This window comes from Cibotium barometz, chromosome 45 (assembly GCF_041138505.1).
Source record: "Cibotium barometz isolate CiBa-2024 chromosome 45, ASM4113850v1, whole genome shotgun sequence".
In the NCBI taxonomy this organism is placed as follows: domain Eukaryota; kingdom Viridiplantae; phylum Streptophyta; class Polypodiopsida; order Cyatheales; family Cibotiaceae; genus Cibotium; species Cibotium barometz.
This window is the reverse complement of record NC_141090.1, coordinates 46,019,015-46,046,374: the sequence shown is the minus strand read 5'-3', so window position 1 is coordinate 46,046,374 and position 27,360 is coordinate 46,019,015.

The following is a 27,360-nucleotide window of genomic DNA, read 5'->3' as shown; positions in this document are numbered from 1 at the left end:
GATAAATCCAATTTGTAAATGAAGATACCCAAAAATGAGTAAATGCTCACATAAGATGAAGAGTTGACTATGTACAAGGTTTATTAGTAAGAAACTATGAGTAATGTCAAAAAAATGAGATAATTTGGGTATCCAAAAATGAGTAAATGCTCACATAAGATGAAGAGTTGAATATGTACAAGGTTTATTAGTAAGAAACTGAGTAATATCAAAAAAATGAGATATTTTGGGTATCCAAAAATGAGTAAATGTTCATATAAGATGAAGAGTTGTATATGTACAAGGTTTATTAGTAAGAAACTATGAGTATTACTAAAAAAAAAAGAGATATTTTGGGTATAATGATTCCATTTTGACACATATGTAAGAAAGGGGAGTCCCTTAAAGGAGGTGCATACTTCACATGCTTGAATGAGTTTTAAACTAAAAAACAATGTGATATTTTTATCTCTCCTCTCTCTTGAACCAAACCAAACCAAATCAAAATGGAACCAAACTAAATCAAAAAGGAACCAAACTAGGTCCAAATCTAGTCCAAATTCAACCAAACTGATTTGGAAAATTCTAGAATCAGTTTGTTTGGTTAGGAGCTCAAATTTTCCTATAGATAGAAGCCTCCCCCTTTGTTGAAACTCAATAGTGTTTATGCACTATTACTCTATTCCACCCAAGCCAAGAATTGTGAATTCATTAATAATTCACTAGTTTTTGACATTTCCCTCTTCCAAAGATTGGTGGCCACTCTTGTTCAAACAAGAGTGAACCCTCAAACCATCAAGCCAAGGGAAAGCTACCAAAGTCATTAGTAAGTTGGTGATTCTCTTTTTTTTTTCACTTATTTTATGGATTTTATGGTTTTAAATGGTTTTTATGCTTCATGTCTTCTCTAAAAATGTTATGGCTCATTACAGAAAGGCATTCCCCTCTCTACTCTAGCAAAACCAACCATTCTCTATCATATGTGAATGGTTAATTGATTAATGTCAAGTTTTTATAATGTTTATCTCAATTAAGTGGAAAAATATTTACTTTAGGATAATTTCAATACTTTGGTGCACTTTTAATTAGTTTTAAAGACTTAGAAATTTGGAAAATGGTCAACCATCCAAAGGAGGTTATGGTAAAATTTTTAGAAACTAGTGAAATAAATTCATCTTTTATTATTCTAAAAGAGTAATCCTTATGGTTTCTATATTCCAAAGTATCATTTTCATGCATAGAAGACGCATTTTGATTATGTGTATAAAAGATAATTTTTTTTATCAAAAGTGTTACTTTTATCATTTTTTATTGCATAGAAATATGCATAAAGGATAAATTTTTATATCAAAAGTGTTACTTTTATCATTTTTTATTTTCATGCATAGAAGTATGCATAAAGGATAAGTTTTTTTATCAAAAGTTTTACTTTTATCATTTTTTATTTTCATGCATAGGAGTATGCATAAAGGATAAATTTTTATATCAAAAGTGTTACTTTTATCAATTTTTATTTTCATGCATAGAAGTATGCATAAAGGATAAATTTTTATAGCAAAAGTGTTATTTTTATCATTTTTTTATTTTCATGCATAGAAGTATGCATAAAGGATAAATTTTTATATCAAAAGTGTTACTTTTATCAATTTTTATTTTCATGCATAGAAGTATGCATAAAGGATAAATTTTTATATCAAAAGTGTTACTTTTATCATTTTTTTATTTTCATGCATAGAAGTATGCATAAAGGATAAATTTTTATATCAAAAGTGTTACTTTTATCATTTTTTATTTTCATGCATAGAAGTATGCATAAAGGATAAATTTTTATATCAAAAGTGTTACTTTTATCATTTTTATTTTAATGCATCAATTTTTATATCAGAAGTATTACTTTTATCATTTTTTATTTTAATGCATAGAAGTATGCATAAAGGATAAATTTTTATATCAAAAGTGTTACTTTTCTCATTTTTATTTTCATGCATAGAAGTATGCATAAAGGATAAATTTTTATATCAAAAGTGTTACTTTTATCAATTTTTATTTTCATGCATAGAAGTATGCATAAAGGATAAATTTTTATATCAAAAGTGTTACTTTTATCATTTTTTATTTTAATGCATAGAAGTATGCATAAAAGATAAATTTTATTATAAAAATATTACTTTTATCATATTTGATTTAATGCATAGAAATTTGCATAAAAGATAAATTTTTTATCAAGAGATTGAGGTAAATAAATATTCCTCAAGAAATTGATATTTTTGAAATCTGTAAACAAATATCTATCGAAAGAAATTTTAGAAAGAGAAATGGGGATAGTACCTTTCGAGAAAGATAATTTTAGGAAAACATTTTTCAGATCTAAACTCTGATTCAGACTATTGACCAAGACCTAATTCCTTCATCAGTTCAATCAATGACGATGTGCCCAGTTCAGGGAAAATGTACTTAAATCACCCACCGAATCTGAAACTAAGTTAAGACTTGTGATTCTGATCTGAGGATCAAATTAACAGAATTCGAGGAATTCTGTTTAGAATTGAAAACTGGATCTAGAAGTATTGAGATACGGATTTACAATATACTCATGGTATTCAAACGAAAATCTGCCTTCTTAAAAGACTGTCTTACGCCAGAATGCTGGAGAGAGAATTTGGCATATATGTTTATCTAAGGGAAGTTCGGTTGCAACAGCTGGCGGCGGGGAGTGTTCGAGGGATAGCTCACGCGGCAAAACCTGCCGAGGTCTTGACCAGCCTTGGTATGGTTAAAATGGTGCGCTTCCGGTACGATGGACGAGGGCCGACGAAGCGGTCCCTGAGTGAAGTGCCAGGACACCTAAGGAGGATCCTGGGTGGAGGGTTCTGACCAGGCGATGCATGGGCTCGCGGTGCCGAGGACATCCATGCATATGTCGAGAAAGATATTATATGATAGACCTATGTTTTTTGTAATCTATCACTGGATCTCGTTGTTGACTCGCTGGTCTCAACGGAGAGTCCAGAGTGATACTGTTTTGTTGGAAACAAAGACTCAATGAAAATTTTGAAGTATGACATGTATAACCCGTAAATTGTTTATCAAGGATTGTTTTTATTGAAGTTTTAATAAAGAGGAGTGTGTGCATATCTATTTTCTAAAGCTAAAGTTAAGAAAGGCATTTCAATTATGGGTGGGTGAGTACTTGTTTGGTTCCACCGATTCCAGTGGTAGGGTGGTGGCTAACCCATGGGCCGGATGGGGTTAGGCTGGAATCAGTGGAGTTTTAATAATCAAACTGAAAAATCTTAGATTTACGCTAAGATTCGAATAGTTAGATAATTCCCTGATAAATTTTTCAAATAAGTGGATCAACGCTGTGCTTGACCTTGATCAGGAAAAAAGCGTTGAATTTACTAAAATGATCAAATTATATCAGTAATAGTTTCCTTCTATCTGATTTATTCAGTTGAAGGATAGCGTAGAATTGTTCACGTTAGAAAAATTCGTTTAAAAAATTCATAAAGGTGGAATCATCCCCGCTTTTCGGGCATGGGAATTTTTCCCGATTTCGGTTTTTGGAGTTACCACCAGCCTAGTCTCGTGCCTGGACATTCGAGGGCGAGGCCCCGAGTGAGAAACCCTGCTCCGCGCATGAGGGGGCTACTTCTGCTGTTCAGCTACCAGGAGTCTGGCGCGGGGAGGGGACAGAGGGATCCCATACATTCACTCTAGCAGTATGCATTTGCCCTTCCAAGTCCTGCAAATTGGCATCTATTGGAAAAAACTTCATGTATAAAAAAATGGTCCTTCCCATTTGACTTTAAATTTAGTCTAAAATGTAGCATCTAAAGCATTATTATAACATCAAATGACCAACATTCCCTTCTTCAAGTCTTTGCTTCCTAGCTTATCATCATTAAAAGCTTCAATCCTCTTCTAGCAGATCATTTCATACCATTGAATAGCCTCCTCTCTGTCTAAATAGTGAAGAATATAAATTGGTTAACCTCTTCTTCTCTTGCTCTTCTTGGGTCATGTTATGTTGTTATATTTAGCTTCATTTTGCTGAGATCCACAAGTCATATTCTTCTTTACAGTTGTTGCTCCTTACTTCCTAACTTGGCATAATTTGGCTTCTGTTCATCCTTTTCTTCTTCCTTATTGGCTTCTTTTTTTCTTTCTTGACCTTCCTCTGTCAATTCTTTTGACCAGACTTGCTTCAGATTCTTTTTTGATTCCTTTTGTTGCGAGACGATTTTTGTGCTCTAGGTTGTTGTAAGATGATTTTTGTGCTCTGGGATGTTGTAGGCTCCAATTGGCTCTCTTGCACCCTTTTTTGAGTCATCTTTACAATACCTAGTGGCTTTTTTCCTACTACTACAGTGTCTTATCTCTTACTGACAAGGCTTGTACTATCTAAATTAGTGTCAGCCTGATCATTTAGGAGCGAGATTTCCTACATCATCTGTACCACTCCTTGTGCACTGTGCACAAGCTTAGTTATTTATTCTTGGACCCTCCTGTGCTACCCTACCCACTATTATGGCTTCTGCTTTTCTTCCAAATCAACATGCTTGCCTATCACTGTCTTGATAGGTCCTTGTGACCTTGTCTCACTACCATTACTATTGGTGACTTTTCTTTATGCTTCCCTATCCATTCATCCACTTTCACCATGTTCACTGCTTCATCAGCTCTTGTTGGGTTTCCTTCCCTTTGTGGTCTTACTTCTTGCAATTCTTGCTGATGACATTGTTACACCAAATAGATAGTTTGCCTATGCCTAGGGACGTTGGAGTAATAGCCTATCAGCCCAAATCCTCTTTGTCTGAATCTCCTCCTCTTTCATAAGGTCTATTATTTTGAGGCCCAGTGGTGATTTGATTGTCTTGCTGACTCTGTTGTCTTTTTACCACCCTCGGGTTCCTCTTTTGAGTGTTGTAAAAGCATGTATTAGTGGTCTGGTTATTCTTATTGCAAATGGCACACTATTTTTGTGGTTTTCATAGGACATTCTTCTTTTGTGTGACTCTTAGAGGGTTATTGCACTTGGTGCCCCAGATGTTCGATCTCAGTCTGTATCCTACGTGTCCTCTGGCTAGCTTCGCTAGGGCGACCTTCAATTCTTCCTGAACATCCACTGCCTTCTTCCTGCCTTTCCTCTTTTGGGGCTTCCTCTCTTTGGCATTCGAGTCTTGATTGGATTCTGATTCCAAGGTGTCTTCACCATATTCTGACTCAAAAGTTTTTTCCTTCTCTTTTCTTTCATCATCCCTTTTCATTTTCTTCTTGGGGTCTTTCTTTGTCTGCCCCTCAAGATTCCTTTAGCCTTGGTTGCTCCCACCACTACCACTTGTTCAAATATGCGAGAGTCTCCAAATCGTAGGAGGCTACTACATCTAGAGCTTTTCCTCGAGGTTCCTTTAGCCTTGGTTTCTCCCACCACTACCACTTGTTCAAATATGCGAGAGTCTCCAAATCGTAGGAGGCTACTACATCTAGAGCTTTTCCCTCAATCCTCTCACAAATAACTGACTTAGTGTGGATACTGTAGGTTTGTTGGGCTGGTCTAGATGCATTAATAATGCTCTAAATTTTGATGCATAATCTTTCGTTGGCCTCTTCTTCTAAGTCTACCTTTGCAGCTTTTCTAGTACCTCAGTGGTGGTCTTGCCTCTCCAAAATCTCTTCAAGAAAGCTCTCTTCAATTCCTCAAATGTCTAGAAATATCTTCAATTCAAGATCGTTTTGTGCATACCAATTGGTGGCCTTGCTACACAGAGTTGTCAAATACTCTATTTTTTGTGGCAATGGGGCTCTAGTAGGCCAAGAAGGTGGTCTCAAAAGGCAAACATATGAGCATTTGGATCCTCCTCACTTTTACCCTTGAACTTTGGGTATTTCAAAGACATCCTTCCCAAGGCTACTTATTATTCCCCTTCTTGGTCTCCTTGCCTCCTGTTTCGGAGTTCTTGGTGTTCTTCATCTCCCTCTTGATCTTTTAGAGGATCTTGATTTTGTTGTTATGCTGTTTACTGCATTGCCTCTTGTTTCGGAGATCTTGGTGTTCTTCCTCTCCCTCTTGATATTTTAGAGGATCTTGATTTTGTTGTTATGTTGCTACTGCATTGCTATGCTTGAACTTCCTTCATTCTCCATGCACCGTCCATTGCACTCCTATAACTCACTAAGACACCATGGCATGCACACTTTCTGTCGTGACCTATCCCGTGTGACTCCTAAAAATTAGAAGTTCTAATCAAGAGAAAATGCATGTCATGCACATGAGAACGATTCAAGCTTCCCATGTAGAATTGACCCCTTACCTTCCTACTCCCCTTCTTGGCATGCCAATCCCCAATAAGATCATCGCAAGAGTGTCATCGTTGTGCAATAGGGGCTCGGTGATGGCCTCTATAACACCACCAGCACACACACAAGAGGAAAATGTAGGGATCAAAACTTGTGGACACTAGGATCCCAACTCAAATGACACCAATTAGCTCAAGCTCTACCCCTTAACCTCCAATTGACACAAATGGATAGGTACCTCTACACCTTTAATCCAACTAAGCTCTCACCTTTGGTTATCCTCTCTGGTTAGATCAAACCTCAAAGACTTCAGATCTTAAGTCTAAAAGCCTCAGTTAACAAGTGGCTGACCTAAATCTCTCCTAGTTGTGTGGCCAGACAAATTAGATATTGACTATCACCTGAATTAGACACACACTAGTTGATCACCTTAAGCAAAAACATTGTCGCCAACATCAGCACACTTCAAAAACATGTCTCAAAAATTTTGAGCACTTGTCTCAGTACTCCTTTGCTAACTTGAATTCACTTCAGCTACTAATGCAGAAATGATAGAAAACTGCCTTCAAAGTCTTTCTTTTGTCTCAAGTCCAAAATGAGTCCTCGTGGATCCTTTACAATCCTCCAGCTTCAGCTGTCCTTATAGTTGCAACCTCAGGAGCTTACCAAACACTTGGCTAATCCTCTTCTGACCTCTTGCTACAGAAAATTTGACTTAAAATCTACCTTATAGGTCTAGCTTAGAAATGAACTAATTTTGGTCGTAGTTTAGAAAAGATACCCGCATAGTAGATTATTCCATATAGAAACATGTCTGCCTGACCTCCAGTGTCTTCTCCTCTAGTGATAGCCAACCACAAACACTTTAACCTAAACTTCTTATTAGAAATGAACTAATTTTGGTCGTAGTTTAGAAAAGATACCCGCATAGCAGATTATTCCATATAGAAACATGTCTGCCTGACCTCAAGTGTCTTCTCCTCTAGTGATAGCCAACCACAAACACTTTAACCTAAACTTCTTATTAGAACCTGTTGGCTCCCCTTTTCCTGTGAACTAGCTCGGAAGTCTGACGCAACCTATAGATGAAGATGAATTGATCCTAACAGAGTCGCCTCTCACAGAAATCACCGGGGACTCTTCTCTTGGTTGATTCTCTGAACCTTGCACCTTCTCTACTCTGATTTACCCAATTCTACCCCAACTGCACTGCATGTCAATTCTGCAACCTTTGAAAATAAGAGTAACCCTCGTTTGCACAACAAGTCTCTCCATTGTAGATCCTTCACACACTTTCCTCTCCTTCTTCCACTCTCTTCCCGTCTGTCTCCCATAGATCATCTCAATATTCTCTTTTTCCCACCATCGTCGCCTCGCTGCTTTTTTGGGACAATTGCGCCTTCTCCTTCCATCGCCCATACGCTTTCTATTTTTATCTTTTTGCACCTGCTCTTATCTTCCCCAATGCCCTGCTATCTCTACGACCTTGGACTCCCTACACACCATCGTTTATTTATTATATATTTCCACACTCCATTTTTGTTTTGAGCTTTGGGCACCTCTCACATATTGCCCCAATCCTGCAATAAAACACTTTCAAGTGTTTCACACTTTGCTCTTTGGTTTCACATAACCCTAATATGATATGGCCTCAGTCTTAGTAGGCCATTCACTCTAGCAGCATGCATTTGCCCTTCCAAGTCTTTGCTTCCTAGCTTATCATTAACAGCTTCAATCCTCTTCTGGGCAGATCATTTCATACCATTGAATAGCCTCCTCTCTGTCTAAACAGTAAAGAATATAAATTGGTTAACCTCTTCTTCTCTTGCTCTTCTTGGGTCATGTTATGTTGTTATATTTAGCTTCATTTTGCTGAGAACCTCCCACAAGTCATATTCTTCTTTACGGTTGTTGCTCCTTACTTCCTAACTTGGCATAATTTTGTTTCTTCCTTATTGGCTTCTTTTTTTGTTTCCTGACCTTCCTCTATCAATTCTTTTTTGATTCCTTTTGTTGCGAGATGATTTTTGTGCTCTGGGTTGTTGTAAGATGATTTTTGTGCTCTGGGTTGTTGTAGGCTTCAATTGGCACTCTTGCACCCTTTTTTGAGTCATCTTCACACTACCTAGTGGCTTTTTGCCTACTACTACTGTGTCTTATCTCTTACTGACAAGGCTTGTACTATCTAAGTTAGTGTCAGCATGATCATTTAGGAGCGAGATTTCCTACATCATCCGTACCACTCCTTGTGCACTGTGCACAAGCTTAGTTATTTATTCGTGGACCCTCCTGTGCTACCCTACCCACTATTATGGCTTCTGCTTTTCTTCCAAATCAACATGCTTGCCTATCACTATCTTGATAGGTCCTTGTGACCTTGTCTCACTACCATTACTATTGATGACTTTTCTTTATGCTTCCCTATCCATTCATCCACTTTCACCATGTTCACTGCTTCATCAGCTCTTGTTGGGTTTCCTTCCCTTTGTGGTCTTACTTCTTGCAATTCTTGTTGATGACGTTGTCACACCAAATAGATAGTTTGCCTATGCCTAGGGACGTTAGAGTAATAGCCTATCAGCCCAAATCCTCTTTGTCTGAATCTCTTGCTCTTTCATAAGGTCTATTATTTTGAGGACCAGTGGTGATTTGATTGTCTTTCTACCACCCTCAGGTTTCTCTTTTGAGTGTTGTAAAAGCATGTATTAGTGGTCTGGTTATTCTTATTGCAAATGGCACACTGTTTTTGTGGTTTTCATATGACATTCTTCTTTTGTGTCTCTCAGAGGGTTATTGCACTTGGTGCCCTAGATGTTCCATCTCAGTCTGTATCCTGCGTGTCCTCCGGCTAGCTTCGCTAGGGCGACCTTCAATTCTTCTTGAACATCCACTGCCTTCTTCCTGCCTTTCCTCTTCTGGGGCTTCCTCTCTTTGGCATTTGAGTCTTGATTGGATTCTGATTCCAAGGTGTCTTCACCATATTCTGACTCAAAAGTTTCTTCCTTCTCTTTTCTTTTGTCATCCCTTTTCATTTTCTTCTTAGGGTTTTTCTTTGTCTGCCCCTCACGATTTCTTTAGCCTTGGTTGCTCCCACCACTACCACTTGTTCAAATATGTGAGAGTCTCCAAATCATAGGAGGCTACTACATCTAGAGCTTTTCCCTCGAGGTTCCTTTAGCCTTGGTTGCTCCCACCACTACCACTTGTTCAAATATGCGAGAGTCTCCAAATCGTAGGAGGCTACTACATCTAGAGCTTTTCCCTCAATCCTCTCACAAATAACTGACTTAGTGTTGTGGATACTGCAGGTTTGTTGGGCTGGTCTAGATGCATTAATAATGCTCTAAATTTTGATGCATAATCTTCCATTGGACTCTTCTTCTCTGAGTCTACCTTTGCAGCTTCTCTAGTACCTCAGTGGTAGTCTTGTCTCTCCAAAATCTCTTTAAGAAATATCTCTTCAATTCCTCAAATGTCTAGAAATATCTTCAATTCAAGATCATTTTGTGCGTACCATATTGGTGGCCTTGCTACACAGAGTTGCAAAATACTCTATTTTTTGTGGCAATGGGACTCTAGTAGGCCAAGAAGGTGGTCTCAAAAGGCAAACATATGAGCATTTGGATCCTCCTCACTTTTACCCTTGAACTTTGGGTATTTCAAAGACATCCTTCCCAAGGCTACTTATTGTTCCCCTTCTTGGTCTCCTTGCCTCCTGTTTCGGAGTTCTTGGTGTTCTTCATCTCCCTCTTGATCTTTTAGAGGATCTTGATTTTGTTGTCATGTTGTTTACTGCATTGCCTCCTGTTTTGGAGATCTTGGTGTTCTTCCTCTCCCTCTTGATATTTTAGAGGATCTTGATTTTGTTGTTATGTTGTTACTGCTATAACTCCATGCACCGTCCATTGCACTCCTATAACTCACTAAGACACCATGGCATGCACACTTTCTCTCGTGACCCATTCCGTCTGACTCCTAAAAATTAGAAGTTCTAATCAAGAGAAAATGCATGTCATGCACATGAGAACGATTCAAGCTTCCCATGTAGAATTAACCCCTTACCTTCCTACTCCCCTTCTTGGCATGCCAATCCCCAATAAGATCATCGCAAGAGTGTCATCATTGTGTGGTAGTGGCTAGGTAATGGCCTCTATAACACCACCAGCACACACACAAGAGGAAAATGTATAGGGATCAGAACTTGCGGACACTAGGATCCCAACTCAAATGACACCAATTAGCTAAAGCTCTATCCCTTAACCTCCAATTGACACAAATGGACAGGTACCTCTACACCTTTAATCCAACTAAGCTCTCACCTTTAGTTGTCCTCTCTGGTTAGATCAAACCTCAAAGACTTCAGATCTTAAGTCTAAAAGCCTCAATTAACAAGTGGCTGACCTAAATCTCTCCCAGTTGCGTGGCCAGACAAATTAGATATTGACTATCACCTGAATTAGACACACACTAGCTGATCACCTTAAGCAAAAACATTGTCGCCAACGTCAGCACACTTCAAAAACGTGTCTCAAAAATTTCGAGCACTCGTCTCAGTACTCCTTTGCTAACCTGAATTCACTTCAGCTACTAATGCAGAAATGATAGAAAACTGCCTTCAAAGTCTTTCTTTTGTCTCAAGTCCAAAATGAGTCCTCGTGGATCCTTTACAATCCTCCAGCTTCACAGCTATCCTTATAGTTGCAACCTCAGGAGCTTACCAAACACTTGGCTAATCCTCTTCTGACCTCTGGCTATAGAAAATTTGACTTAAAATCTACCTTATAGGTCTAGCTCACAAATGAACTAATTTTGGTCGTAGTTTAGAAAAGATACCCGCATAGCAGATTATTCCATATAGAAACATGTCTGCTTGACCTCCTCCAGTGTCTTCTCCTCTAGTGATAGCCAACCACAAAAACTTTAACCTAGACTTCTTATTAGAACTTGTTGGCTCCCCTTTGCCTGTGAACTCGCTCGAAAGTCTGACGCAACCTATAGATGAAGATGAATTGATCTAAACTAAGTTCTAACAGAGTCGCCTCTCACAAAAATCACCGGGAACTCTTCTCTTGGTTGATTCTCTAAACCTTGCACCTTCTCTGCTCTGATTTACCAAACGCTACCCCAACTACAGTGCATGTCAATTCTACAACCTTTAAAAATGGAGTAACCCCCGTTTGCACAACAAGTCTCTCCATTGTAGATCCTTCACACACTTCACTCACACTTGCTTCTCCTTCTTCCACTCTCTTCCCGTCTGTCTCCCATAGATCATCTCAATATTCTCTTTTTCCCACCATCGTCGCCTCGCTACTTTTTTGGAACAATTGCGTCTTCTCCTTCCATCGCTCATACGCTTTCTATTTTTATTTTTTTGCACCTGCTCTTATCTTCCCCAGTGCCATGCTATCTCTGCGACCTTGGACTCCCTACACACCATTGTTTATTTATTATATATTTCCACACTCCATTTTTGTTTTGAGCTTTGGGCACCTCCTCTCACATATTGCCCCAACCCTGCAATAAAACACTTTCAAGTGTTTCACACTTTGCTCTTTGGTTTCACATAACCCTAATATGATATGGCCTCAGTCTTAGTAGGCCATTCACTCTAGCAGCATGCATTTGCCCTTCCAAGTCCTGCAAATTGGTAAGATCCATTGGAAAAAACTTCATGTATAAAAAAATGGTCCTTCCCATTTGACTTTAAATTTAGTCTAAAATGTAGCATCTAAAGCATTAGTATAATATCAAAGGACCAACATTCCCTTCTTCAAGTCTTTGCTTCCTAGCTTATCATCAAAAGCTTCAATCCTCTTCTGGCAGATCATTTCATACCATTGAATAGCCTCCTCTCTGTCTAAACAGTAAAGAATATAAATTGGTTAACCTCTTCTTCTCTTGCTCTTCTTGGGTCATGTTATGTTGTTATATTTAGCTTCATTTTGTTGAGAACCTTCCACAAGTCATATTCTTCTTTACGGTTGTTGCTCCTTACTTCCTAACTTGATATAATTTGGCTTCTGTTCATCCTTTTCTTCTTCCTTATTGGCTTCTTTTTTTCTTTCCTGACCTTCCTCTGTCAATTCTTTTGACCAGACTTGCTTCAGATTCTTTTTTGATTCCTTTTGTTGCAAGATGATTTTTGTGCTCTAGGTTGTTGTAAGATGATTTTTGTGCTCTGGGTTGTTGTAAGATGATTTTTGTGCTCTGGGTTATTGCAGGCTCCAATTGGCATTCTTGCACCCTTTTTTGAGTCATCTTCACACTACCTAGTGGCTTTTTGCCTACTACTACAGTGCCTTATCTCTTACTGACAAGGCTTGTACTATCTAAATTAGTGTCAGCTTGATCATTTAGGAGCGAGATTTCCTACATCATCCGTACCACTCCTTGTGCAGCACTGTGCACAAGCTTAGTTATTTATTCTTGGACCCTCCTGTGCTACCCTACCCACTATTATGGCTTCTGCTTTTCTTCCAAATCAACATGCTTGCCTATCACTATCTTGATAGGTCCTTATGACCTTGTCTCACTACCATTACTATTGGTGACTTTTCTTTATGCTTCCCTATCCATTCATCCACTTTCACCATGTTCACTGCTTCATCAGCTCTTGTTGGGTTTCCTTCCCTTTGTGGTCTTACTTCTTGCAATTCTTGCTGATGACGTTGTCACACCAAATAGATAGTTTGCCTATGCCTAGGGACGTTGGAGTAATAGCCTATCAGCCCAAATCCTCTTTGTCTGAATCTCCTCCTCTTTCATAAGGTCTATTATTTTGAGGTCGATTGGTGATTTGATTGTCTTGCTGACTTTGTTGTCTTTCTACCACCCTCGGGTTCCTCTTTTGTTGTAAAAGCATGTATTAGTGGTCTGGTTATTCTTATTGCAAATGGCACACTGTGTTTGTGGTTTTCATAGGACATTCTTCTTTTGTGTGACTCTCAGAGGGTTATTGCACTTGGTGCCCCAGATGTTCGACCTCAGTCTGTATCCTGCGTGTCCGCTGGCTAGCTTTGCTAGGGCGACCTTCAATTCTTCCTGAACATCCACTGCCTTCTTCCTGCCTTTCCTCTTCTGGGGCTTCCTCTCTTTGGCATTCGAGTCTTGATTGGATTCTAATTCCAAGGTGTCTTCACCATATTTTGACTCAAAAGTTTCTTTCTTCTCTTTTCTTTTGTCATCCCTTTTCATTTTCTTCTTGGGGTCTTTCTTTGTCTGCCCCTCAAGATTCCTTTAGCCTTGGTTGCTCCCACCACTACCACTTGTTCAAATATGCCAGAGTCTCTAAATCGTAGGAGACTACTACATCTAGAGCTTTTCCCTCGAGGTTCCTTTAGCCTTGGTTGCTCCCACCACTACCACTTGTTCAAATATGCGAGAGTCTCCAAATTGTAGGAGGCTACTACATCTAGAGCTTTTTCCTCAATCCTCTCAAAAATAATTGACTTAGTGTTGTGGATACTGCAGGTTTGTTGGGCTGGTCTAGATGCATTAATAATGCTCTAAATTTTGATGCATAATCTTTCGTTGGACTCTTCTTCTCTGAGTCTACCTTTGCAGCTTTTCTAGTACCTCAGTGGTAGTCTTGTCTCTCCAAAATCTCTTTAAGAAATCTCTCTTCAATTCCTCAAATGTCTAGAAATATCTTTAATTCCTCAAATTTCTAGAAATATCTTCAATTCAAGATCGTTTTGTGCGTATCAATTGGTGGCCTTGCTACACAGAGTTGCAAAATACTCTATTTTTTGTGGCAATGGGGCTCTAGTAGGCCAAGAAGGTGTTCTCAAAAGGCAAACATATGAGAATTTGGATTCTCCTCACTTTTACCCTTGAACTTTGGGTATTTCAAAGACATCCTTCCCAAGGCTACTTATTCTTCCCCTTCTTGGTCTCCTTGCCTCCTGTTTCGGAGTTTTTGGTGTTCTTCATCTCCCTCTTGATCTTCTAGAGGATCTTGATTTTGTTGTTATGCTGTTTACTGAAAAGATGCAGGGGGGAAGAGAGCTTGAGCTCTTGCAAGCACACACACACACTCACAAAACCCTAATAGAGAACACACAAGGTGAGAGGCTGAAAATCTTCTTCTTCTCTACTCAACACTCAACACACCATATACAAGAAAATAAGAGTACACACAATATGAGAGGTACTCAACCAATACATACACCGGGTTCTCTATAGTGTGAACCCGACTAAAATGAGCTGGCGCTATAACTATGCCAGTCTCTAGAGTGGCTGTCACATAGCCTGTCATCCCACTGGCCGCATATCACCCAAGATCTCACCAACCATGCCAGTGGTGTAAATGCGGGCCTATCCCCCAGGCGGGTCATCAGTGTCCACCGCTCAGTGTCCACCGCCTCACTAGAGCTCGATATCTCAACACTCCCCCTCGAGCTCAACTCCATCTCATGTACACCAAGCGAAGCCCTGAATCTGCGGAGCTTCTCTGTACCCAATGCTTTGGTGAAGATGTCAGCTACCTGATCCTCTGTGCTGACATAAACAAGGTCAAGGTCTCCTGCCAAGACCTTCTCTCTGACGAAGTGGTAGTGGACCTCTATGTGCTTCGTACGAGCATGAAAGACTGGGTTCCTGGCCAACTGTATACTGCTAATGTTGTCACAGAAAATGACAACTTGTCTATCCATTGATAGACCCAAATCTGCAAGTAGCTTTCTCAACCAAGCTACCTCACATGCTGCCATAGCAGCTCCTCTGTACTCGGCCTCTGTACTCGATAGAGCAACCGTAGGCTGCTTCTTGCTGCTCCAAGTCACAGCAGCACTCCCCAAAGAAAACATGAATCCACTGGTAGATCTTCTGTCTGAGATACTACCAGCCCAATCAGCATCTGTGTACCCATGTACACATATCTCTGTCCCAGTCTCATAGAATAGTCCACAATGTAAAGTAGACTTCACATACCTCAGTATGCGTCTCACTGCATCCAAATGCGGTTTCCGTGGAACCTGCATAAACTGACTCACCAACCCAACAGCATAGCTCAAATCTGGTCTGGTGATCGTCATGTAGATCAAACTTCCTACTATGCTCCTGTACATAGTAGGATCCTCCAAGATCTCTCCTGAATCTGCACTCAACTTGCCATTCTGATCCAATGGCACAGAAATAGGCTTACAGCCTGTCATACCATACTTGGACAACATGTCCAAGCCATACTGTCTCTGCAGTAATCCAATACCATGTGGTGACCTAATCACCTCAATGCCCAAGAAATATCTGAGCTCTCCCAAATCCTTCATCTCAAACTTCTGTCTAAGCAAGATCTTTACATCGAAGATCTCTGCATCATGGTCCCCCGTAATGATCAAGTCATCTACATAGATGACAACAAGCACAACTCCTCTATCACCATGTCTCACATACAGCGAGAAATCTGCATTGGCTACATGAAAGCCAATAGTGACAAGATATTCAGAAATCTTGTCAGACCATGCTCTTGGTGCTTGCTTTAAGCCATACAAGGCTTTCTTCAACCTGCAAACATGCTCGGGGTGACCCACATCCTCATAACCAGGTGGCTGCAACATATACACCTCTTCTTGCAAATCCCCATGCAAGAATGCATTCTTTACATCCATCTGATGTAAAGACCATTGCTTTGACGCAGCCACTGCTATCACAACTCTCACCGTTGCCATCTTGGCAACTGGGCTGAAAGTTTCCTCATAATCAATCCCATATGTCTGCGCATATCCTTTGGCTACCAATCTAGCCTTGTACCTGTTTATGCTCCCATCCCTGTTATGTTTAACTTTGTACACCCACTTGCATCCAATGGCTTTCTTGCCTTCAGGCAATTGCACTAAGTCCCAAGTTTCATTTCCATATAGTGCATCCATCTCCTCATCCATAGCTTTCTCCCAATTCACATTTCCAACAGCCTCATCAATGCATGTGGGTTCAACAACCTGCACAACCTTTGCCATATATGCATAGTGATGTGCCACATAACCATCATATGTAAATCTCTGCACAGGGTTCTTCACTCTCCCTGATCTTCGCAGCTTTTCATTCATGGCTTCCATAGCCTTCTTTACACCAGGTGTTCTCATAGCTGGGATCCCAAGCTCCTCATCAAGACTCATATCTGAGCCACTAGACTCTCCATCAACATGAGAATGCCCTGCAGAAATGTCAGGCATACCAAGGGGCTCAACCACTTTCTCTTTTCCTTTACGTGATGAACTCTCTAGAGTGGCTTTCACACAGCCTGTCATCCCACTGGCCGCATATCACCCAAGATCTCACCAACCATGCCAGTGGTGTAAATGCGGGCCTATCCCCCAGGCGGGTCATCAGTGTCCACCGCCTCACTAGAGCTCGATATCTCAACATTTACTGCATTGCCTCCTGTTTCGGAGATCTTGGTGTTCTTCCTCTCCCTCTTGATATTTTAAAGGATCTTGATTTTGTTGTTATGTTGTTACTGCATTGCTATGTTTGAACTTCCTTCATTCTCCATGCACCGTCCATTGCACTCCTATAACTCACTAAGACACCATGGCATGCACACTTTCTCTCGTGACCTATCCCGTGTGACTCCTCAAAATTAGAAGTTCTAATCAGGAGAAAATGCTTGTCATGCATATGAGAACGATTCAAGCTTCCCATGTAGAATTAACCCCTTACCTTCCTACTCCCCTTCTTGTCATGCCAATCCCCAATAAGATCATCGCAAGAGTGTCATCATTGTGCAGTAGTGGCTAGGTGATGGCCTCTATAACACCACCAGCACATACACAAGAGGAAAATGTATAGGGGGATCAGAACTTGCGGACACTAGGATCCCAACTCAAATGACACCAATTAGCTCAAGCTCTATCCCTTAACCTCCAATTGACACAAATGGACAGGTACCTCTACACCTTTAATCCAACTAAGCTCTCACCTTTAGTTGTCCTCTCTGGTTAGATCAAACCTCAAAGACTTCAGATCTTAAGTCTAAAAGCCTCAGTTAACAAGTAGCTGACCTAAATCTTCCCCAGTTGTGCCAAACAAATTAGATATTGACTATCACCTGAATTAGACACACACTAGCTGATCACCTTAAGCAAAAACATTGTCAACATCAGCACACTTCAAAAACGTGTCTCAAAAATTTTGAGCACTCGTTAGTACTCCTTTTCTAACCTGAATTCACTTCAGCTACTAATGCAAAAATGATAAAAAACTGCCTTCAAAGTCTTTCTTTTGTCTCAAGTCCAAAATGAGTCCTCGTGGATCCTTTACAATCCTCCAGCTTCAGCTGTCCTTATAGTTGCAACCTCAGGAGCTTACCAAACACTTGGCTAATCCTCTTTTGACCTCCGGCTACAGAAAATTTGACTTAAAATCTACCTTATAGGTCTAGCTCAGAAATGAACTAATTTTGGTCGTAGTTTAGAAAAGATACCCACATAGCAGATTATTCCATATAGAAACATGTCTGCCTGACCTCCAGTGTCTTCTCAGTTGAAAGAACGGTAGAGGGGGAGGAGACACACACACAGGAGCAAACCCTAATGTATATTGCAAACCCTAACCATAGAGGGAAGCCATCTCCACTCTCACACAAAGCATAATGCACTAATCCATAATCCACACAACACTCTATGAGTTGTGTCCACACACATCTAACCCTAGCTAATGTCCACACACTATGACCAGCTAGACACGCGGTCATTTATGTCTCACACATGTTCCTACCTAACATGCCAGCACATAGCATAACTGGCTCACACTGACATCGAGCTTGAATCTCAACAGCCCCTCTCAAGCTCATGATGTACTGCCCGATGAAGATGTAGATGAGCTTGGGATATCAAGACTCTCAACACTCCCCCTCAAGCTCATCCCATGTACTCCCAACATAGTCTGGAAGTACTCAAACTTCTCCCTACTAAGTGGCTTTGTAAAGATATCTGCCACCTGCTCATCAGTCTTCACATACTGAAGATCAACTGTACCATCCAGCACCTTCTCTCTGACAAAGTGATAATGGACCTCTATGTGTTTGGTCCTCGCATGAAACACTGGATTCTTGGCCAATTGTATACTGCTCATGTTGTCACAATGAATGACAACTTTGCCATCAATGGGCTCACATAAATCTGCCAAGAGACCCTTTAACCATACTGCCTCACAAATAGCAATGGCTGCACCTCTGTATTCAGCCTCTGTATTGGATAAAGCAACTGTAGGTTGCTTCTTGCTACTCCAACTCACCACGGCACTTCCAAGTGTAAAAGCATAACCACTAGTAGATCTCCTGTCATATGAGCTACCTGCCCAATCAGCATCTGTGTAGCCATGTATGTCCAAGCTTTTACCACTCTCATAAAGTAAACCATAATGTGCAGTGGTCTTCACATATCGCATGATGCATCTCACTGCATCCAAATGTGGTTTCCTGGGGCTCTGCATAAACTGGCTTACTAGCCCCACAGCATAACTCAAATCCGGGCGTGTGATAGTCTCATGTATATGAGACTACCAACCATCTTCCTGTACATAGATGGATCATCAAGTTCATCACCATAATCAACTCGCAACTTCACATTTTGCTCCAAAGGTGTGCTCATAGGCTTACACCCTGTCATGCCATACTTTGCCAACATATCCAATGCATATCGGCGTTGTACTAACCATGTACCTGCATGATCTTTGACCACTTCTATTCCAAGAAAGTATCTCAACTCACCAAGGTCTTTCATGTCAAATTGCCCACTCAAAGCTTTCTTGACATGCATCACATCTGCACTATGATCACCTGTGATAATCAAGTCATCCACATAGATGACGAGAGAAAAACAATCCCATGCTGTGTCTTCTTCACATAGAGTGAAGAATCTGCTGTAGAAATCTGAAAACCAAGTGAGATAAAATATCTGCTCATCTTATCACTCCAAGCACGAGGTGCTTGTTTCAAACCATATAGTGCCTTTTTCAATTTGCATACATGAGTGGGATATCTTGGGTGTACATACCCTTCTGGCTGTGCCATATACACTTCTTCTTGTAGATCTCCATTTAGAAATGCATTCTTGACATCCATTTGATGCATTTCCTAGCCATTAGCTGCAGCCATAGCCATGACTGCTCTCATTGTGCCCATCTTAGCCACTGGACTAAACGTCTCATCATAGTCCAATCCTTGGGTCTGTGCATAACCCTTTGCTACCAATCTTGCTTTATGTCTCTCAATAGAACCATCAGATTTGCACTTCACTTTGTAAACCCATTTACATCCAATAACATTTTTGTCCTTTGGTAGCGCAACCAAGTCCCATTATGGACCAATGCGTCCATCTCTACATCCATTGCTTTCTCCCATACATGCTCTCCAATAGCCTCTATATAGCATGTAGGTTCCACATGCTTCACCATAGATGTCATATATGCATAGTGCATAGCAAAATCTCGATATGTCAATCTGTCAACTGGATATCTGACTCTCTGGGATCTCCGCAATGCATGCGGGTCACTCTGTACACCTGTAACTCTAGCATGTGGTGGCACATATCTGTCCTGCCTAGCACCAGGTGTGCGTAAAACAGGTATGCCAAGCTCCTCATCCAAACTCTCCGAACTAGATGACTCATAACCTGTGATTCCAAATCCTTCGACCTTCTTCTTTCCTTTATCTATAGCACTACTCCCAGTGCTCACACTCTCATGCCTCAAATGTCCTGACCATGGACGTACAGTACTACTCTCAGCTTCTGCCTGCTGCTGCTGGCCCAGACATAGTAGTAGAACTAGAACTTGCTTGTGGCAAGTTCACAAGCACATCAGCCTCAAGTGACTCAATGACACCCTCATCTTTTGCTTTGTACCAACTAGCAAGCTCATCAAACACCACATCGTGTGAGATGACCACTTGTCTAGTTTGTGGATTATAACATTTGTATGCCATTTGATCCTGTGCATATCCAACAAATACACATTTTTCTGCCTTAGGATCCAACTTCCTTCTTCTTTCATCAGGCACATGTACATAAGCTATGCATCCAACAGGGATTTCATATTCACGTGATCACAGCCTTTTTTCTTGTGATCACAGCTATTGTTCACAAATCTCAATGTTCACAAAATTCACAGTTCTCAAATCCTAGAGGGTGGGATGACCTGGTAACCCACAATTGGCCCGCCGGGCTACAAGTCTAGACCGCCGGGCACGCAGAAGCCCGCCGGGCTTGCCTCTCGGCCCGGCGGGCTATATTGTAGTATAAAAGGGTGGTCCAGGGGGTCACTGTTCACAAAATCTTCCTTGTACTTGGTGTAGGTGGTGCTAGTGTGATCAATTTGAGGTAATTTTTAAGTTGAAAGTGTTGGTGTCATTTAATTTTTTGCATACGCTTAAGTTTAACGTTGTTTGTGATGCATGTGCATGTGTCGTTAAATGTTAAGAGGCCAGCTGCAGATGGCCGAGCGATTGGCTAGGTCTGCTGATGTGCACTCTTAATATTTAACTTATGTAGAAGTTTTCGTTGTGGCACGGTATCTGCAAATGGTCGGTTTACTGACATGTGTGATGCTTTGCTACTTAGTACGGTATCTGCAGATGGTCGGTTTACTGACTAGGTCTGCTGACACCAAGCTATGTGGTGAAGTTTGTTTTTGTTATTTGGTTTGATAGTCATCTGCAGATGGTCGGTATACTGACTAGGTCTGCTGACGATGTGTCAAAGCATTTAACTTGTGCCATAGTTTTCATCTTAATGGGATATCTGCAGATGGTCGGTATACTGACTAGGTCTGCTGACGTCAAGTTAAGTCGTAAACTTGTGTTTTGTGTTTGTTTTTGACGATGAATGTGATTATTTAGTTTGCATGACATGAGTCATAAGTGTGTTGGATGTAGAAATCTCTTAGTTAGCTTACAAATAGCATTTTTTGTGGTTATAAATGTTGCAACTATTTGTCAATTATATTGTGCAGATTGATGGCGACGCTTGCACTTACTCCTGAAATCAAGAAATCAATTCGTATCAAACTCGTTACCTTCATTAGTTGCTTGTCACCTAATCACATCGAGGGTATTGTGTCTGATAGGAATCGATTTGAGCAAATATTAGGTGAGGTTGTCCGCGCAGTGAAAAATATCCATGTGGGTGCTGATGGAGCAGCCATCAAGCATTTTGTTACTAGCATTGTGGGCAACATGCCTAGATGCGCTGTTGACCTAGGTGACGACAGACCAGCGAAAACAAATGAATCCAAGCTGGAGCACTTCCACACAAAATGGAAGGTAGAGAAAGAGAGGTCCAAGCGTGCAAAGGCCATTCTTGGAGCCTCAATGGAAGTTCATCACATGGTTGATGAGCTTCAAACTCAAATCAACCAAATTAGAGGCACCCAAGGCCCTCAACAGACGGAAGCAGCACCAGAGCGCGGGCAAGCACCTGAAAGTTCAAGCGCTAGAGATATACTAAGAGAGAACAAGCTCTTGAAGAGACGCATAACGCAAATGGAGGAGCAAGGCCATGCAAATGGAGGAGCAAGGCCATGCAAACTCTCCTATGATGGCATTTGAACACCCGAATAGTTTGGAGCAACCACCTCTACATGGGCACGAAAGTGGCGGACCATGCCCTATTTGTTATAGTTTCTTTCACTCATGGTCTGGCCACTACACTGTCCCATGTGGGCACATGTACCACTTGACCTGTCTTTTGCAACACATGGTCAACAGTACTACGTGTGCTTTGTGCGGCAAAGAATTTCACAAAAATTTGTATATATGTTTTAAATTGGGTGCCGACTATGATCGGTTGACCAATGCACGACACATGGACGAGTTAGAGCCGCATTTAAACTTATCTCTCTCTTAAATGCAACCCTGGAATTTAACAAGATTCGGCAACTTTGTTCAAAAGATTTCCAATGCTCTCTCTCTATCTCTCTCTCTCTCTCTCTCTCTCGCACACACACAAACACATGCACACAGATTACTTTGGAGTGTGTCAAAACTAACATGATTTCGTATTCTAAGTTTAACATGACATGACTAAAAACCATACTCTCTAAATTGACACTAACATGTTTGATATCCAGTTGTTGCAAGACGGATTACTTTGGAGTGTCTCAAAACTAACATGATTTCGTATTCTAAGTTTAACATGACATGACTAAAAACCATACTCTCTAAATTGATCACCAACATGTTTGATATCCAGTTGTTGCAAGACGGATTACATTGGAGTGTGTCAAAACTAACATGATTTCGTATTCTAAGTTTAACATGACATGACTAAAAACCATTCTCTCTAAATTGATCACCAACATGTTTGATATCCAGTTGTTGCAAGACGGATTACATTGGAGTGTGTCAAAACTAACATGATTTCGTATTCTAAGTTTAACATGACATGACTAAAAACCATTCTCTCTAAATTGATCACCAACATGTTTGATATCCAGTTGTTGCAAGACGGATTACATTGGAGTGTGTCAAAACTAACATGATTTCGTATTCTAAGTTTAACATGACATGACTAAAAACCATTCTCTCTAAAATGTTCACCAACATGTTTGATATCCAGTTGTTGCAAGACGGATTACATTGGAGTGTGTCAAAACTAACATGATTACATCAAACGTGAGGAGCGTCTGCGGGTGGCTTTACTAACACCAAAATCGGGTTGCAAGTTTTCTTCTATCTCTTCAATAAAGCACAAGTTATCGCTCGTATGTGGGACATTAGGCTCTACATCTCCATTCTCTTCTGCATCATACTCATCCTGAGTAATGTCATATGTCCACTTAGGCATCTCTTTGTTGTAATCATCTGACTCAATTGACTTCACCAATTTATCATTACAATACATATACACCAACTTCTCAGCTCTATCACTCAATAAACGATTTCTGCTAATAGAATGCACATACTTGTAACTGCTCCAATTACGTTCAGAACTAGAATTTGAAGCACATTGCGCAAGCACTCTCACAGCTAAGCGTCGCAAAGTTGGAACACTTCCCCCATTCAACATCCACCATTTCCAAGCAGGCTGTTCCTTAGCAAGCTTTTGCACAAACTCCAAGGCAAATCTACCTTCTTTCAATTTATACTTGGTTAGCTCAATTACCGCTGTTGCTTGCTCATCTGGACCTTCATAAAATCGCTCCACAACATCATAGAAATCATCGATTACCTCCTCATCTAGGGCATTCACATCCATATGCCAGTATTCTGGGTCAAGACAATATGCAACACTATGCAATGGACTATGTGCTCCTACCCACCGAGCGCTTACATACTTGGCCAAGATATTTCTCCTTGCTCTGGTGAATGGAGGACTCCAATGCTTGACAACAGTTTTAGTGGGCTCCTCTGGGTTTGCGAGGCTTTCTTGAATGGACCACCACGCCATCCAAACCTTCCCGATATTTGGCAATCTAGAATCCAACTGGCGCAAAGCAAGCATAACTGGCATCATAACATGATAACAATCTGCTGCTTCCTCCCATAAACTACGATCCGATATCAAAGATCGCATGTACCTCACCTTTTCTTTAACCTTTTCGGACTGGTCAGCCTCCCACTCAGAGAAGCCAGCACACACAAAGGTTTCCATGACTGCATTCCTATTTCTTAGGAGAGATTGAAGCATATAAAAATTAGTGCAAAATCTAGTTTCACAAGGCAACTTTAGCATAGTTTCCATGCGTTGACGATACATATCTAAAACACGTTGCCGTTTGAGCACAAATTTGACAATCTTACTTGCACTATTGATAATCTCCTTGAACCACTCTGTATCAGCATTTTTGTACCAATCTTGTAACACCAAGTTAACGCTATGAGTGTTACAACCAAATGTATAGATATTGGAAAATCGAGATTCCAACATACGACCTGCTGCTCGACAATTAGCTGCATTATCCATAATCACTTGAAGCACATTTTCAGACCCAACTTGGTCAATAGCATCACCAATGATATCGGCGATAAATTGACCAGATTTAATTTCCCCGGAGCTATCAACAGCTTTGATAAAGCATTCCCCACGAGGACATACCAACATTACATTTATCAATGGACGTCTTTGGGCATTCGACCAACCATCACTGACAATTGTGCATCCAGACTGATTTGTGGTGTCAATTATGAGTCTTTGAACGCTTTCCCGTGTGTTGTCATAGCACTTGTCAAGTAATTGATTTCGCATGTGGTGATAAGTTGGTGGACAAAACCCAGGTCCATATTCTCCAATCTTCTTCCAAGCCATCTTCCATGAATCTTTCGTGACCATAGACAATGAAGAACCAGTAAAGAAGATCGCTTTCGCTAAAGCAAGTTGAGCATCCTCTAAAGCAGTGGCACGAAAGCTGTCAACTAGATTAGTTTGTCTGGTACGAGACATACCCACCTGAAACTCAGGAGATGCATCCATCGGTATTGAGACATCTGGACCTTGGGTGTCATTTTGGCAAGTAGTATGTGTTGGAGTCACTCCTTGGTTGGAGATCCCTCCACTTGATGCTGCCAAATTCGGCGATTGGTGATTTCTTGCACAGAGATTGGGCCTCTTGTTTTGTGATGCTTGTTTACTTATCAAAGCTCTAAGGCGCTTTGCAGCATCATCAGCTCCTGCACCCTTGCATTTACCTCCGGGATTTTTTGTGCCAAATGCTCCCTTATTCTGGGAGCACCCCCAGATTTTACCAAGCCACAAAAATTACACTTCCATTCGACAAGTCTAGAAAGATTGGAATTGCCATTCAGGTCCCGGTGATTTTCCTCCGCTCCTCCTCTTGCCACTTTGAGACGCAACATTCAAAGTTTGTGCTGTCATATCTCGTTGCAAGGAAACTCCACTAGTTTCTAATGGTCTGTTGCTTCGTTGGGTTGATGTGCCGCAATTAGAAGCAACCATTGTAACACCTAAACAACAATCATGCAAGATTTGAGATCCAAAACAGCCTGAGTAAAACTAAAATATGCAATTATAAAGTCTAAAACCCACTTCTTGCCAATGCAACCGAACGTTTGGTGAGATGCATTTGAGGCAATCCATCCCTAAATAGAGATGATGTCCCGAACATCTCACCACCTATATCCTCCTCTAGAGAAGCTCCTACCCAGACCAAATGGCACTCGAGTAGACCACCCAAGAGGAGGTATTGCTAGTCGACCTAAAGAAACCAAACGTTTGGTGAGATGCATTTGAGACAATCCATCCCTAAATAGAGATGATGTCCCGAACATCTCACCACCTATATCCTCCTCTAGAGAAGCTTCTACCCAGACCAAATGGCACTCGAGTAGACCACCCAAGAGGAGGTATTGCTAGTCGACCTAAAGAAACCAAACGTTTGGTGAGATGCATTTGAGGCAATCCATCCCTAGATAGAGATGATGTCCCGAACATCTCACCACCTATACCCTCCTCTAGGGAAGCTCCTACCCAGACCAATTGGCACTCGAGTAGACCACCCAAGAGGAGACATTGCTAGTCCACGTAACAAATACGATAAACCATTTACAATCAAAATCTTATAAAATACAAAATATTATTAACAAGCTTCAAACAAAAATCCAGAATATTTATACTCACCTCTTGTGTCTTTTAGCCTGAGGTGAGCCACCCAAGTGCTTTGGTAAAGCACATTTGGAAGTGAGGGGAAACCCTTTATATAGGTCCATCCAAAACAGCCAAGTTTTTGGCGCAAAAAAAAGGCCCCGGGCCCCGCCGGGCTAGATAAGTAACCCGCCGGGCTAAACAGTGGCCCGCCGGGCCAAGCTAGTAGCCCGCCGGGAAAACCGGGATAGCAAGTTTCTCCCGGTTGTGTGAATATCTATGATATTAACAAGTGTGTGAGAGTGTTATTAACTAGTGTTATTACCACTTCGCGGTTAACGTGATCACGTGAATGAAATCCCTGGCATCCAAAAACTTTGAGTTGTCCAATGTCTGGCCTATAAGCTTTAAGCCGCATCTCTGGCGTACTTCCATGAATGGCTGCTGTAGGTGTTTTGTTCAATATATATACTGCAGTAGCACATGCTTCTGTCCAATAGTAATCTGGCATGTTCTTTTCATTGCGCATCACCCTAGCCACTTCACATATGACTCTATTCTTTCTCTCAGCCACACCATTCTGCTGAGGTGTATACTTGCAAGTCAACTGTCTTCTTATTCCATGCTTCCTCAAGAAATGCTCAAAAGCCTTTGAGGTGTATTCACCACCTCCATCTGTCCTCAAACATTTAATCCAACAGCCATATTGCTTTTCTGCAAAAGCGTTGAAATCCATGAACTTTTCCAATACTTCACTCTTCTTCCTGAGAAAGTATATCCATGTCATCTTGCTGAAATCATCAATGAATGTAACATAGTATAAACTGCCTTTGATAGATGGGTTTTGTGCAGGACCCCATACATCACTATGTACGATCTCAAGTGGCCTGCTACTCATATTTCCTTCTCTAGGAAACCTCAACCTTGCATGCTTCACAAACGGACAGGCTTCACAAACATGCATATTTCCATCATATTTGAATCTAGGCAATCCACTGACAATGCCTCTTGTTTGCATGTTCTTTAATCTCTGTATATTGACATGTGCAATCCTCTTATGCCACATATCAATGTCATGTACCACATTCCTGCTTTTGGAGAACATGGCTGATTTTAGCTCAGGAATTCTTGCCCAATCAGCATCTGTGTAGCCATGTATGTCCAAGCTTTTACCACTCTCATAAAGTAAACCATAATGTGCAGTTGTCTTCACATATCACATGATGCGTCTCACTGCATCCAAATGTGGTTTCCTGGGGCTCTGCATAAACTGGCTTACTAGCCCCATAGCATAACTAAAATCCAGGCGTGTGATAGTCTCATGTATATGAGACTACCAACCATCTTCTTGTACATAGATGGATCATCAAGTTCATCACCATAATCAGCCCGCATCTTCACATTTTGCTCCAAAGGTGTGCTCATAGGCTTACACCCTGTCATGCCATACTTTGCCAACATATCCAATGCATATCGGCGCTGTACTAACCATGTACCTGCATGATCTTTGACCACTTCTATTCCAAGAAAGTATCTCAACTCA